Here is a 15,171-nt window from a genome sequence, read left to right on the forward strand (position 1 = left end):
TACTAGGCCTGCTTGTTTCAAAGCTGAGTTCAAGTCCTGAATGTCCTTGTTAATTTTCTGTCTGAGCGTTCATCTGTCTAACATTGACAGTGGGGCATTAAAGTCTCCCACTATTATTGTGTGGGAGTCTAAGTCTCTAAGACTCTAGGTCTCTAAGAACTTGCTGTATAAATCTGGGTGCTCCTGTATTGGGTGCATATATATTTAGGATAGTTAGCTCTTCTTGTTGCATTGATTCCTTTACCATTATGCAATGCCCTTATTTGTCTCTTTTTGATCTTTATTTAAAGTCTGTTTTATCAGAGATTAGAGTTGCAACCCCTGCTTTTTTTTTTTTTCTGCTTTCCATTTGGTTGGTAAATCTTCCTCCATCCCTTTATTTTGAGACTATGTATGTCTTTGCACATGAAATGGGTCTCCTGAATACAGCGCACTGATAGGTCTTGACTCTTTATCCAATTTCCCAGTTTGTGTCTTTAATAGGGTCATTTTGCTTGTTTACCTTTAAGGTTAATATTGTCATGTGTGAATTTGATCCTGTCATTATGATGCTAGCTGGTTATTTTGCCCGTTAGTTGATGCAGTTTCTTCATTCTGTACCTCTGTCTCACCAATGAAAGTATTCCCTCTTCCCACCACCCCCACCATTCTCTCTGACAACCAGGCTAGAGTCAATGTGCACTGAAGTGCCCAAAGTGGTTTGATGAGTCCCTGAATTAAAAACAGGGCTCATAATACAGGGGCTCATCAAATTTACCTGGATGCTAGGTAATGAGAACTTTTTCACAGGTATAAGAATGAGAAGTGGTGTGCAGCTTGACCAACACTACTGGAGTCCCTCACTCCACACACACACACATGTGCACACAAAGCCCCAAAAGAAAACTAAGTCAGAGGTCATTTCTATTTCCATTCCCTCCAGCCCAGGTGAATCCAATCAATCAATTGAATATTCCCATTCCAAAGGGGTTTGTTCACTTGTGTCAGCTCCAGTCTGTACTCACTTTCACTGGAGTCTGGAGCCCTGCTGTGTCCCCTTGGTCTGAAGCATGCTATATTGTAATCTCAGACCAATTGCTTTGGAGTGGATTCCTGTACTCCCCTTTCTAGCTGGGGACTCTCACTATGTCCTGTCACTACCATCTCTGAAAGGTACAGCATTGACAGCCAAAAGATGAGTCTCTGCTCCTAAGGCAGCATCCCAAGGGCGCTTTCTGTTTCTCTCAAGAAGGAAGACCTTGCAGAAGGAGAAGCAGAGGACTTGTATCACTGCCACATATGTGCTTCCAATAGTTTCCTAATGTCTGCTGATATCCCTTTATACTGTCCACTGATGATACCATTGCTTCTTGAGAAGAATCTGTGTATGTGGAGGTGGGGTGGTTGAAGTCTGGAGTAGAAAGTATTTTCCCACCACATTGTGTTCATTATGATCACCCCATACTACCATGTGACTGAGTTTCTGGTGTCATTACCTTTACCATCCTTATATTCAGAAGAGTGGCTTAATAAGACAAGATGGGTTAAAAGGAGTTTCAGAGTCAATGATGGGGCCCACATATTCCAAAAATAAGTTCTACCCGGTGGGAGAAGTATCTAGACTTGGTGGACATAGTTAGCTTTTTAACAATAAATTTTAATCTCTTTGTGTCATTTTTTCTTATTTAAAAGGAAGGACTTTGATTATATCAGTTTCAGGTCTTAAAAACTATTTGTATAGAAGCATCTACCATCTCGTAAATTAAAACAATAGAGAAAATGAAAGTATGGACTGATAGAGGGATATGGTAGAAAAATAAAAGCCCAGTTGTGAGCTGGGTTGTATTGACCACAACCCAGTATGTGATAGGTCATTTTAGATAAAGGTGTCCTGCAGCCAGTTAGAGGAAGTGATATGGTTTAGATCTGTGTCCCTGCCCAAATCTCCTGTTGAAATGTAATCCCCAATGCTGGAGGGTGGGGCCTGGTAGGAGGTGACTGAATTATGGAGGTGGTTTCTCATCTTCCCCCCAGTGCTGTTCTTTCGATAGATTTCTCACGAGACCTGGTTGTTTAAAAGTGTGTAGCACTTACCCCATCTCTCTCTCCATCCTGGTTCTGCCATCGAAGATGCCTGATCCATCTTTGCCTTTTGCCATGAGTAAAAGCTCCCTGAGGCCTCCCCAGAAGCAGATGCTGCCCTGCTTCCTGTACAGCCTGTGGAATGGTGAGCTAATTAAACCTCTTATCTTGATAATTGCCAAGTCTCAGGTATTTCTTTATAGCAATGTGAGAATGGACTGATAAAGAGAAGAAATGCTGCTTGAAACAGGGACTGGGGCTTTAAGTCATTACTTAGCATTCTATTTGGAAAGAGTTGAAGAAAATCATCTTACTGGTATGGAGGGAAGAAAAGAATTACCTTGAAGCTGCATTTGCAGATCATGCTTCCTCCTCCTCGTCTTCCTCTTCCTCCTCCTCGTCTTCCTCTTCCTCCTCCTCCTCTTATTCTGTGTTAACTTGTAGCTGGGTTTGGGGCTAAATAATGAAGGAATATGTTGGAGAATAAACACCATGTTCCTCAAGGGACACCTTGGTACTCAAACCACAGAGCAATCTCTGTGTCCATACTTTGCACACAGAATTTCTCTGCAGCTCAAAAAGCTTTGTGGAAATAATTAATTTTTTTGTAGTAGAAATAAAACTAGAATGTAAGCTCCCGGAGGGCAGAAATTTTGTCTGTTTTTTTTGTTTTGTTTTTTGTTTTTGCTGTATTTTGAATACCTAGAACTGACATACTATGGCCTTACATTGTCCATACTAAGAACTGAATAAATATTTGTTGCTGAATACATTTGTGTATTCAGCAACAAATTAGCTAAATTAGTTAAATTATCAAATACATTGCGTAAATTTTTATAGTAAATCACTCTGCAATCATTAGGATGATGTATATATATATTATCATAAAACATTTATGATATTAAAAGATGAGCAAACTTATTTGTATACATTATATATTTGCAAATTTTTATAAGTTACATATATTATTCACAAGTTATATATATGCTTATATAGATACAAAGTCATAGACTTCCATGTAAATATGTACATAGGTAATAGTATTCATATTAGTAAATATGGTAGCATTCAAATGGAAACAGTAAGAGGTGATTTTTTTTAAATGACAGTAAAGATTCAATATTATCGTATTAATATTAAAGTATTAATAGTAATCATTAGTAGACATTGAAAATTACGGCATGAAAAAACCAGATAATACCCCACAAAAAGGCTTACTTCTATATTTGTAAGTTACAAAAATAAATACAAACAACACTGGAAAAAATACTGATTTTTTTTTTTCTCTGAAGACTAGAAATTACTATCTGGTAAAGGTACTATCTGTTTGGTAAAGGTATTAAATTGTCTTATAGACAGTGTCAACATCAGTCAGGCTACTTGGCTAATGCCTTAGATAAATAACAGGATAATGTTAATATTGTTGCTTTGTTGAAATGAATCAAATAATTAGAAAATAATTTTTATTTTAAATTTTTAAGTGTAAGATTTTTGAGGTTTTTTTTTTTTTGTTGTTGTTGTTGTTGTTGTTTTTTGACACAGTCTCACTCTGTTGCCCAGGCTGGAGTGCAGTGGAGCGATCTTAGCTCACTGCAACCTCTGCTTCCTGGGTTCAAGCAATTCTTGTGCCTCAGCCTCCCAAGTAGCTGGGATTAAAGGCATGCACCACCACGCCCAGCTAATTTTTTGTATTTTTGTAGAAACAGAGTTTCCCCATGTTGGCCAGAATGGTCTCGAACTCCTGTCTTCAAGTGATCTGCCTGCCTCAGCCTCCCAAAGTGCTGAAATTACAAGTGTGAGCCACTGTGCCTGGCCTTTAACTGTAATTTTATTTAGTGTTAATGAGAGTCAATCAGTATAAAAATTAGCTAGTCCTGAAATTAGCTCTACCACAAATACACATATTCATTTGTTTGTTTTCTACTCTTTTTCTAAGGTGCCTTGTGCACAAAACAAATATAGCATCATATTTGGATTTATAAATGTTTGTTTCAAAGCCTGTCTTCTCTGTAGATCATAGAGCATGATACCTGCACAGTGTAGGCATTTAATAAGTGCTCACTGAATGGATTCTTAATTATTTGGGATAGGTGGAAAACAGTGGTACAGGTACGCGAAAACAGTGGTACAGTTACGCAAAAACAGTGGCACTTGGAATGATTTTAAAGGTATTATGAACCCAAACTTTGCATAAGGTAGACAAACTCAAAGTTTCCTTACCTTTTGCTAGCTTTCAGAAAGATCTACTGTTGTGTAACTTTTATTCATACACAAATTTAAATTGTTTTGCCTTCCATTCATTTTGGCAGTAACAGTTTTTCCCTCACAAACTCTTGCTATCAGTAGATGAAGTAAAACCTTAAATCTACCTCACCCTCCAGCACCATCACTAGCTAATCGGGTTTTACAAAAAGAATATATCTCTTCATTGCTGTACTGAATTTTTAGAATTGCTTCCTCAGTGCAGTTGTATAGCTTTGAAAATTCTGTTTGTAGAGTTGGTGATTGGGTAACATATTTTGAGTGAAGTTGTAAAGAGTCCATGAATAACAAGAGCAGAAAAGAAGAAAAAGATATAAATTGAATCTAAGGATGTTAAAATGCAATTTTAGCTTTTCCCTTCATAACAGGCTTCTGCCTTCGTTTTTTTCTACATTTGAATGAGGTACATGGAAGACGGAGCTACTTTCAAAAAAAAGCCTTCATTGTGATTCTTTTTCTTCTTTTTCATTTCTTCCTTCTTCCCTTTTTTTCATTAATGTGGGCATTCTTTTCCAAAAGCTGATGTCCTGAAGTAAATACTGAGTAACGCTTTTCTTCTTTTGGTGGTTTGAGTCAATGTTTCAAATTGGAAAAGAAGAAAAAGAGGAAATTTGTACTCAGTACTCTTGCCTTTTTGCAGCTTCGTTTGCATAAATGTGCAATTTTTGTAGGGGTGATGTACTGTATTGAGAAATTCAGAGACAGCTGCCAGGGCCATCTTGCAGGGAAGCTGTGCTCAAGTTGAAATTTAGTTTAAATATTTCATTTCATTATCGTAGATTACAACACTAGTAGTAAACTCATTTCTTTGAAATCAGCGCTAATCCAATCCATGAAAATTCAATTGCCCCATCACTCCTCTTAGTCTACATGTTTTGTAACTAAAAGCAGAGAACTGCAAACTTGGCAATGGAGAGAGACTGCCTGAAAGAACACTGGACTTTCTACTTAGGAGAATCCTAATCCCAAAACTTCAGATCACAGAATTCAATTTAATTAACGAAAGAATTGTATGTATTGATGTTCTCCAGCTGCATTACCGGACCTGAATGCAAGTCAAATGACATCTTTCATTTCCTACTAATCTTTTAAACAGCCATTTATTTGTTGCTGCAATTAACTGTTGATTTTTAACCTCACCTTGGGCTTTGCTTCAGATGCGCTATCAACATCATTGAAACCAATGGTGCATGCTGGTGATTAATGGCTACTTTTTTACTCAAAGCTCCCTTTTTTTGCTAATGATTACGAATTATTTTAATGAAAATACCATTTCCAGAAATACATGTACTGTTTGTTATTAGCTAAGACTGTAGACATTATTTGAATCACAAAAATTTAGAGAAATATATTATGATTTCTCTGATATGATAAAAACCATTATTGCTGTTATTATTATTTGTGATGAATGGATTCCAGTGGCTTTTCCATTGCCCAGCCTCATCTGGTTTAGATTTAATTCTAGCAAATTTCTTCTTGGAAATAGCACTTTAACCCCAAAGGGTAATTCTGGTCAAAGGGAAATGACTTGAAGTTGATGATCTTTATATCTAATTTCTTGTAGCTCAGACTGCATCAATGGCATACCAACAGGGCATCAATGAATTAAATGCACACTACACACATACTCATACTTCTGCTAACTCTCACATATAAAACCAGTGGAAAAGACATATCTTTGGGGAATATTTTTCCTGTCTAAGCTAACTACAGGCAAAATTCTATCTTTCACTTTTAGAAGGGTTGAATGAGATCCGCCATCTTCTCCATTTTGGACCTTGACATTTCCATAAACCTCTTCTCATATAGGTTTGAATAGAGAGCAGACTGATGGAGTCAATATTCAATCCTGAAAATACCCTGGTGGGGGAATGTAAGGAGACCTCAGAATCACCACATAGCTAAATCAGTGTGCTTAGCTTTCTTACTGTAATGGATCAGAACTTTTTGGTCACAGGCCATTTCCTTTCAGCTATGGAAAGCAAATTTTATCACTTTCATTAAAGATGGACCCTGTCCACACATTCATGACATTGATATCCCAGTATAAAATGCACCTTGTCCCTCTGAGTTTGGCATCTATTCTGCTGACAGTGTTCATAATACGTTTGGAAAGGATTTGCCATTGGCATTGTTTTAACTTCTGTTTTTAAATTACTTTTATTGCCATATAGTTTTGAAATTTATGGACAATGTTTAAATGAGTTATAAATGGCTGGAGTTATGAAGTAATAAAAATAAATGAAAACTGCTTCCTATCTTAATGATTTTTAATTGGTTCTTAGAGATGAAAGAAAATAACGGTGTGCCACAAGGGTCACAGCTTGGAAGGAGGTAAACCTTTTTGCCTTATAGTGATATTTTCCCCCAAGTGAAAATGTAGAATAGATCCTAGGAGGCTCAGGAGTCATGGCACTATGTTTGACTGGTATTGTCTTCACTGAGAGGGCTTAATGTACACAGGCACTCGTAATCGTGAACAATATTCTGCTGAGAGTAGACAAGAATGGATGAAGGCTAGAGGCATAGAAGTATGTGTGAATTGGTCCCCAAAGATTCGTATGATGTTTCTCACTTTTGAGGACCTCATAATTTATCATGAAAAAGAAATACACATTTACAAAACCCAGAACAACATTAGTGGCACTGTCTTAAGTTCTAGGGTCTTGGTAGAATAAAGTACTAAAGAGATTTAGAAACTAGAGAGATCGTTGTGGTCTGGTGTTGTTCAGAAAATGCTCTTAGGAAAGGTGAGCCTTGCTCTGGACCTGGAAATATTTAAGGGAAAGGAGGATGAGAGGAGATTACAGATGGGAAATACACTTGGAGAGATAAGAAAAAATTTGTCATATTGAAGAATAGTATGGAGTTTTTTTTATAAGTGAATATGTGCTTAATGAATAGCAGGAGATTAGTGCTAATAAAAATAACAAACAATATTTATTGAATGAGTTCTATGACTCAAAGCAATGTGTTAAGTGCATTCCATGGATTATCTTATATGATTTATTTTTTTAGATCATCAATAACATATTAGCTGACTTCACATTTATACTTGATCATCTTGATAGTAGGAACTAATTTAAATCTTAAAACATTCATTGATTTAATTTGAGCGAATTGCTATGAGATGGCACAAAAGGCAAGAAAGCAGCTGAGAAATTACTCTGAAAATCTGGGTGTCAAGGAATTAAACCATTCATGAAAAAAGTGAATTTATCCAATGGTGTACTGATAAATATTTAGCAATTGGCTTTCGGTAGGGGAAAAAGCCATGATTTGAGAATTTGGCTCCTTCTGGGGTGTAAATAACAATGGCTGAATTCAGGCTACTGGTGTAAGATCAACTGGCTCACAAAATTCCTGAAAACTTAACAATTGGCTCTTGCAAGTCGGTATGAATTGGCTTCAGCATACCACTAAATTAACTCTAGACACAGAGAAACTGAAGAAGAATGGAGATTTTAATGGTTGGGCTATATGGAAAGGGAGAAGAGAATATTTCAAAAGTGGCATCCAGTTTTATAGCTTGAGGGAAAGATCCTGGGCATCGCTAACACATGACAAGGGCAGCAACAGCTGTGTCTAAACTGAGTATCAGTCTCAGACGCCACTAGTAGCTCCTGCAGGCAAATGTTTGTATGGTTTTCACTTATTTAGAGGAGAAAATTTTTCTGCCTGGATGACTGAGGAATGAGCATGGTATTTGGGTTCATGATAAGATGGTGTGGTACAGCATTCTGTGTCCAGTAAAGATTACCATGAGCCATTAAAACAAAGGCTGAGGCTGTGAGGACTCATTTTCACCAAGGATTTCTTTGAAACATAATGTGAAAAATCAATGTTATTTATTTCTCCAGATAGAAGATATGGATGGCATACAGCAGGAAAAGGAGCTTGCTTTCTATTTGTGACACGGTGAGGGTTTCAGAGACACGAAACATTTTCTGGAGACTCTTAGAAATACCTGGGGGTGCAGGGATGGGTGGGGAGGGGAGAGGGGAGGGGGGCTGGGAAAGTGGCTGCAAAAAAAAATAAATAAATACTTGGGGGATTGGAGAAACTCGCAACCACAATGAAGTCCTATCCCTGCAGGTATGAAGTGAGATTTGAATGTTAACCATGTAAATTTGTACCCAGAGGTTTCTTAAGCCTGGGAAATGTAGATCAGGAAAAAAAGACCTGGGAAATTTAGGATGGGAGGAGATGAGCATAAAAGTAATCATATTATGTCTGAGATGGTAACCAAGAAAATATGTCTTGGTATGCAGTTAAAATAAAAGCCCAGGCTGGGCATGGTGGCTCATGCCTATAATCCTAGCACTTTGGGAGGTCGAGGTGGATGGATCACAAGGTCAGGAGTTTGAGACCAGCCTGGCCAACATGGTGAAACCCCATCTCTACCAAAAATACAAAAAATTAGCCAGGCACGGGGGCAGGTGCCTGTAATCCCAGCTACTCGGGAGGCTGAGGCAGGAGAATCGCTGGAATCCAGGAGACGGAGATTAGGGTGAGCAGTGATCGTGCCATTGCACTCCAGCCTGGGTGACAGAGCAAGACTCCATCTCAAATAAATAAATTAAACAAAATAAATAAAAGCCCAAAGCTCTAGTGAAAAGAGCAGAAATAAGGAGGAAAAATAGGAATCATCAACTACAACTCTTGGCTAGGTGGGAGGATGAATAATACAAGTCAGGAAGGATGAAGGAAGGAGATCATATTGCTTCTGATGAAGCCTTCAAGGAGAGTATTACTCTAGGTGTAAACAATATATTTGCCAGTACACAATCTTGGGTGTGTATCATCAATAAATTTATTTTCCCCATGGTACCTTAGCAACAACCATTTCTGTGCCATGTTTATCGGCCTCTTAGTTTACAGATCTCTGTGGGCTTCTAAACTCTTCCTCACTTATGAATATTATCAGACTGGTGCTGGGCAGCAGATATGCCAAGCTCACCCTCAATAGTCCATATGTCAAAAAGAATGCCTTGCTTTCCACCGTCTGAAGACTTCACAGTACATTGTGTCTTCACTGATGTTTTGTTGGCAGGTGGTTTTTGTTGTGTTTGAGCCTCAGGAATGATTTAATTCACCTATTCCTTTGAAGGGAGTCCCCTTAGCAATTTTTTTTCCTCCTTGTTTGAGTAGAACTCAGCAGAGAGTTTACATCGTCCTTCTTTTCCTTTTATTAGTGGTTGAAGATCAGGGCAGAGCTCTTCCTAAATGCTGTAATCCCAAGCACTACTGGAAACCCACTTTCCTTTTTGCTTCTAGCTAGCCCAATTCCCAATGTTTGATTAGTAAATTTGACTTAAAATTTGTAATTCTCTTTTAGTCTTTTGATACAAACAGAGCATAAGACACACACTCACATGCATACACATGCACACACACACACACGTACATTTACACACAGTGTTCCAGCTGAAATGGCCAGACTCACAAGTGTTGTATAAAGATTATGGTGAAAAGCAGCAGTTTCAGGTTCTTGGCCCACTCACAAACGAAAATACTATCTAGAAAATATTCTCTCTACTGATCTTACCCCTGAAACTCATGGCCTTAGGCCACCGAATTCAGGTTTTAAAATTTAAATTATAGCGAGATATATATATATATAATTTCAACCTGCAGACATTTGGTATGTAGATTTGTAGCTTTAACACCTTCACACTTTATTATCTTCAATTAAAAAAATTTTGCTTGCATTTATGCTAAACTTTATAGCACTTGTTTAAAGAAAATATATTTTCTTTGTGCATATTGGTACTTCTTTCTAAAGATTTTAAATTCTGCTCAATTTCCCAGCTCCATTCCAAACCATGAGAATGATCTCAATTTGTACTTTATGAATTAGTGGTTCACTTCTTCCTTCTTTCAGATCTCACACTTTAAATTCATGATTTTTTTTTTGCTTATTTCTTTCTTTATATAGTTCACTTTTTTATTTCTGAAATTGACTCTTGCTTTCTATGCTTACCTGGATCACCTGGACTTTCTTTATTTCATGTTTTTCATCTTTCCCACTCAGCTGCCTTTTTTTCAGGGTATCGTTGATGAAAAGAGTCAAACTCTATAAAATATTTGAAGAGATGTATTCTGAGTCAAATATGAGTGACCACGGCCTGTGACACAGCCCTCAGGAGCTCCTGAGAATATGTGCCCAAGGTGGTTGGGATACCGCTTGGTTTTATATATTTTAGGAAGGCATGAGACATCAATCAAATACATTTAAGAAATACATTGGTTTGGTTTAGGAAAGCAGGACAACTCAAAGCGGGGCTTAGGGGGACTGGGGATGGGGGCAGGCTTCTAAAGACCTGGGATCAATAGAAAGGAATGTTTGGGTTAAAGATAAAGGATTGTGGAGACTAAGTTTTATTGTGCAGAGGAAGCTCTTAGATAGCAGACTTGAGAGAGAGTGGGTTGTAAATTGTTTTTTATTGGACTTAAAAGGGTGCTTGGCTCTTAGTTGATTATCTACTGGGTCTGGGAAGGAAGGAAAACAAAGCAGGAATAGAATTCTCTATAGAATGTGGATTTTTCTCACAAGAGATTTTTGCAGGGCAATTTCAAGGTATGGCAAAGAAATATATTTTGGGATTAAGTATTTTGTTCCTTGTTTCATAATGTTATGCCAGAGTCAGATTGAAAAGTCAGGATATATAGGGTCAAATAAAATCCATCTAAGACACACACTCACATGCACATGCGCGCACACACACACACATTTACACACACACAGTTCCAGCTGAAATGGCTAGACTTTCAAGTGTTGTATAAAGATTATGGTGAAAAGAATGAGAATTTACAGTTTGTAGGGTATGACTCCCTAGACCCCTTAGGTAGGAATTTGCGTGAGATAAAAAATCGGACCTTAGTCCTCAGTATAAACATCCTCAGATCTTTCCTATCTGCAGAGATATCTTGTTCATGTCAACACTTTGCATATTTGTCCATTTCTTTTTCTCTACCCTTAAGCCAAATTCTTTGTAAGAATAGTCTGCACAGCTTCATTGTCATTAGTTTTCTATTTTTCTCTAATTCTTCAATTTTTTCAGTTTGTTTTCTGTTCCCATTACACCACCAAAAAATGCCCTTTTGGAGATTATAATAAGTTTCTAATAACCAGTCAATATCCTTGCTTGTCTTGGTTTTGTTGATTTCTAGAGTTGTAGGATTTAACATTATTAGCAGTCCTAATTCCCCCTGAAATTATTTTCCCACTGTCTTCTGCAAATCTATTCTATCTTGGCTACATTTTTACTTCTCTGATCTTGACTTCTTAGACCTCTTCCTCCAGCTCCATACATTCTCAAACTTTATTTTAAATTGAGAAATAATAATCATACATACTTACAGGGCACAATGTGATATTCTGATATATGCATAAGTGCCTCATAGTTTTTCACTGGGATCTGTTCTTTACCTCCTTTTCCCTCTCCGTTTCATTTAAACAAATGCTTCGTTTAGTTAAATTAATACGTACTGAGCACTTATTGCCTGCAACTAATTGGGTGCTAAGCATGCCTTAGGGTGCCTCCTCTGTGGTCCTGTTAGAGACTGAAAAGTCATCTTGCTCAAAGAGACCTCTATGACCTTTGATTGTATGTAAAATTTCCATCATTCTTTATGGCTTTTGGCTCAGGAATTTATGATCCTTGTTAAAATGCAAAAGATGTTCTTCAGTAGGCTTCACACATTAAGTCAGCTACACCTTAAGTCAAAATAGAAAAAATACTCAAGTTATCTAACAGAACACAGACCCAGAGTTGTAAAATACAGGAAAGGTACATTTTAATGAGGTAAGGGAGAGAGGAGTGGGAGAATATTGGGTAATAAGAAGCACTCCCTGGAAAAAGTAAACTTGTGGTTTGCCCCCATGGGTTTTCTAGGCAAAATTTCCCAGGGCTGGCTGTGGAAATGGGTAAATTGGAAAACCAGAAAATAAATTTTATAAGTAAATTCCATTGACCAAATAAGCTCAGCATTTTGAAAACAAGAATTCTTTGCAGAGTGTATATTCCTGCTGCTGTTTCATTTTTTTTCCTGTATACTCTCACAGTTCTCAGTAAATGAATTTGAGTCACAAGATATCAACTTCCCAGAGGTGCTTTGTCTAATTGAGAACGATAATAAAAAAAAAATCTCCATTAAAGCCTTTACTCTGGGAAAGCCATTAGGACACTAATAGAGTGACAGCAGGTTTTCTTCCAAGTTGAAGTGTTTCCTTTTACTGAGTGCAATGATTCTAAATGAATATTCTTTTATACCAGGTAGTCCTAGTGGACATTTCCAGGGTGAACCATAAGATACTCTGTAATGATAGATGATCTTCTAGTTTAACACAGAGGGTGTTTTTGCCTACCAATGAAAAATGAAACAAATTCAGCTTCCTGGCACTTCTAATAAAATATTCCTATTTTTACAATAGTAACGCTTTAATATTTCAATATGGTCTGAAATGTGGTGGCCTTGAAATATTTTTTAACGAATTTGTGGATCCTAAAAAAAATTATAGGGCAATGGTAACAGAAACTCAGTGTTTCAGAGTATTAATTGAAAACTACTGGTTGTATGATGTTTTCTTCATTTTAAACTTATTTTCTGTTCCTATTATTTTTAACATAGATTCAGTGGGGATTGACTAACTTAGAAATTCTTTGTTATGTGGGGTTCTTACTCTAATACTTATGTAGGAATTTTAAGCCTATGCATCTTGTTACTTCCCGGCTTGACTATGTGCATATGAAATTTAACAGAACCTGGCCGGGCGCGGTGGCTCACGCTTGTAATCCCAGCACTTTGGGAGGCCGAGGCGGGCGGATTACGAGGTCAGGAGATCGAGACCACGGTGAAACCCCATCTCTACTAAAAAATACAAAAAATTATTATCAAAGTAACAATAATTCTATCTTATGCTTTCTATATGTAAGGAGAATAATGCATTTAGAGAATATCAATAAGTGAAGAGTGTTCCTGCACAGTCACAGGTCATCGATTATTTAAGGGCTATTTTTATAAGTATTTTTAAAGAACAAATGTTTTAGCAATGCCACTAAAACCAATAAGGATTAGTTTACATATGATGCAATTTATGGCATATAGTTGTCTAATGACCACAACTATCATTTGTGTACCTTTTCCATCACAACATCTTCACCCTGCCATCCTCCAGTGCCCAGAACTTCCTAGTGTGAACTGAGTGGCCTCCCTCCTCCTGGTTTTCTCTCTTTCTATCTCCAATTTACTGTTTTTTCTTTAAGGGTTCTGAATCTCCGATTTATTAGACAGCACAGAAATAACAGGTTTAGATTATATTACAAAAAGAGCTCAAACTGTTCATACGCAGCAACTGGGCTTATACTAGGGGATAGAAGGGGGAATTCTTCAGACTACCGTATGAGGACACAAAGACTCCGCATCCTAAACAAAGTATTAAGGTACATAGACAAGTTTCTTGCAAGACAGAAAACAGAGAACTCTACAGTCACTATAACACATCCCTTAAGGAATAAGCATGCGCTTGTAGGAAGCAAACAAAGCTTTCCATAGAGAAACCACTTTCACAAGATGATTAGGTGCACTTGGGTTTTGTTTCTGCATCTGTCACTTGGTGAATGGAGATACCATCTTCAGGATGTTCCATGTCATCCATTTCATAATACATGACGATGCTATTGCAAGCGTAGTCCCATCATTACTGAAGGCAAGTGATGCAATGCTTATGGGGTACCGATGGAACTGGTGCAGTTGCTTTTTGTTAAATGGATTCCAAATATTTACAAAGCCATCAGAACCACCTATGGCAAATGTATTATGGATATTCTGGAAAGAAAAGGCACTGACTGGGTAAACCTGCTCAATATTATTTTCTTTTAGTCTGTAACATTTGAAGGCATATTTCTTCTGTGCCTCAGGGCTTGGGCCAAGTATTCAACTGCCACTCCGCCTTCAATAGAGCTTAATACATAACCCTGCTTGTTTGGAAATGCTTATATGCAGCGTGTCTGGTATTTCAAGCTGGACTCCCTGCTCTGCTGAACATGACCCATGTTCCATAAGCCCCACACCAACACTCTGCAGCCCGCTGTTCTCACAATCAGCCGGTCTCCAGACACTGAGAAGGTATATACGTTTTCAGGCTGCGAGAAGGTCCTGGCGTTACAAAGATTTCTGGGATCTCACAATTTAACTGTCTGATCCCAACTTCCGGTAACCATCACATTCACTTCTGGACAGTATTCAACACATCTGATGGGGGCATCATGGGTCCCAACAAGATTTTCTTGATCAGTGTTCGAATCATGCATTTTCAATTGATGATCTAGTCCTCCTCTCCAGGCCTGTGCTGGATCGTAGAAGGCTCAGTCCACGATGGTGCTGGTGTGCTGGCACCTGAGCGCATGGACCTGAGAGCAAGGGCTGTTACCTGAGCACGTGTTCTGCACATTGTAGAAGAGCAGTGATGTGTCCCAGGAGGAGACAAGCAAGAACTGAGAGGTGGTGGGGCTGAACTTCACCAAGGAGATGACATCCTGGGGTGGCTGGGTCAGCTTGAGCTCATTAGAAGCGGTCATCCCCTCTGATCTGCCCTGCCAGCTGATGGCCTGGGAAGTCCCTGGAGAGTCTGCTCCCGCGAGCAGTCCTCTCGCCTCACTCCTGTCGTCTTCGTTGTCGTCATCTTCTTCTTCCGCTCCACCTCCCCGCTCTGCCTCCGTCAAAAGATAGATTAACAAGAGAAAAGTATAACAAATTTATCTATTCAACGTTTTACACGACACAGGCGTCTCCAGAAATGAAGACCCAAAGCCCCAGGGAACACTATTTTTATGCTTGGGTTCT

The 15,171-nt window shown here is 38.2% G+C and overlaps 1 pseudogene; it reads right to left on the reverse strand.

The window, feature by feature from the left end:
* Nucleotides 1-13,903: 13,903 nt before the first annotated feature.
* LOC116809647 (mitotic checkpoint protein BUB3-like) lies at nt 13,904-14,906 on the reverse strand (annotated as a pseudogene).
* Between the last annotated feature and the right edge of the window lie 265 nt (nt 14,907-15,171).

This window comes from Hylobates moloch, unplaced genomic scaffold, assembly GCF_009828535.3.
Source record: "Hylobates moloch isolate HMO894 unplaced genomic scaffold, HMol_V3 SCAFFOLD_1, whole genome shotgun sequence".
NCBI classification, from domain to species: domain Eukaryota; kingdom Metazoa; phylum Chordata; class Mammalia; order Primates; family Hylobatidae; genus Hylobates; species Hylobates moloch.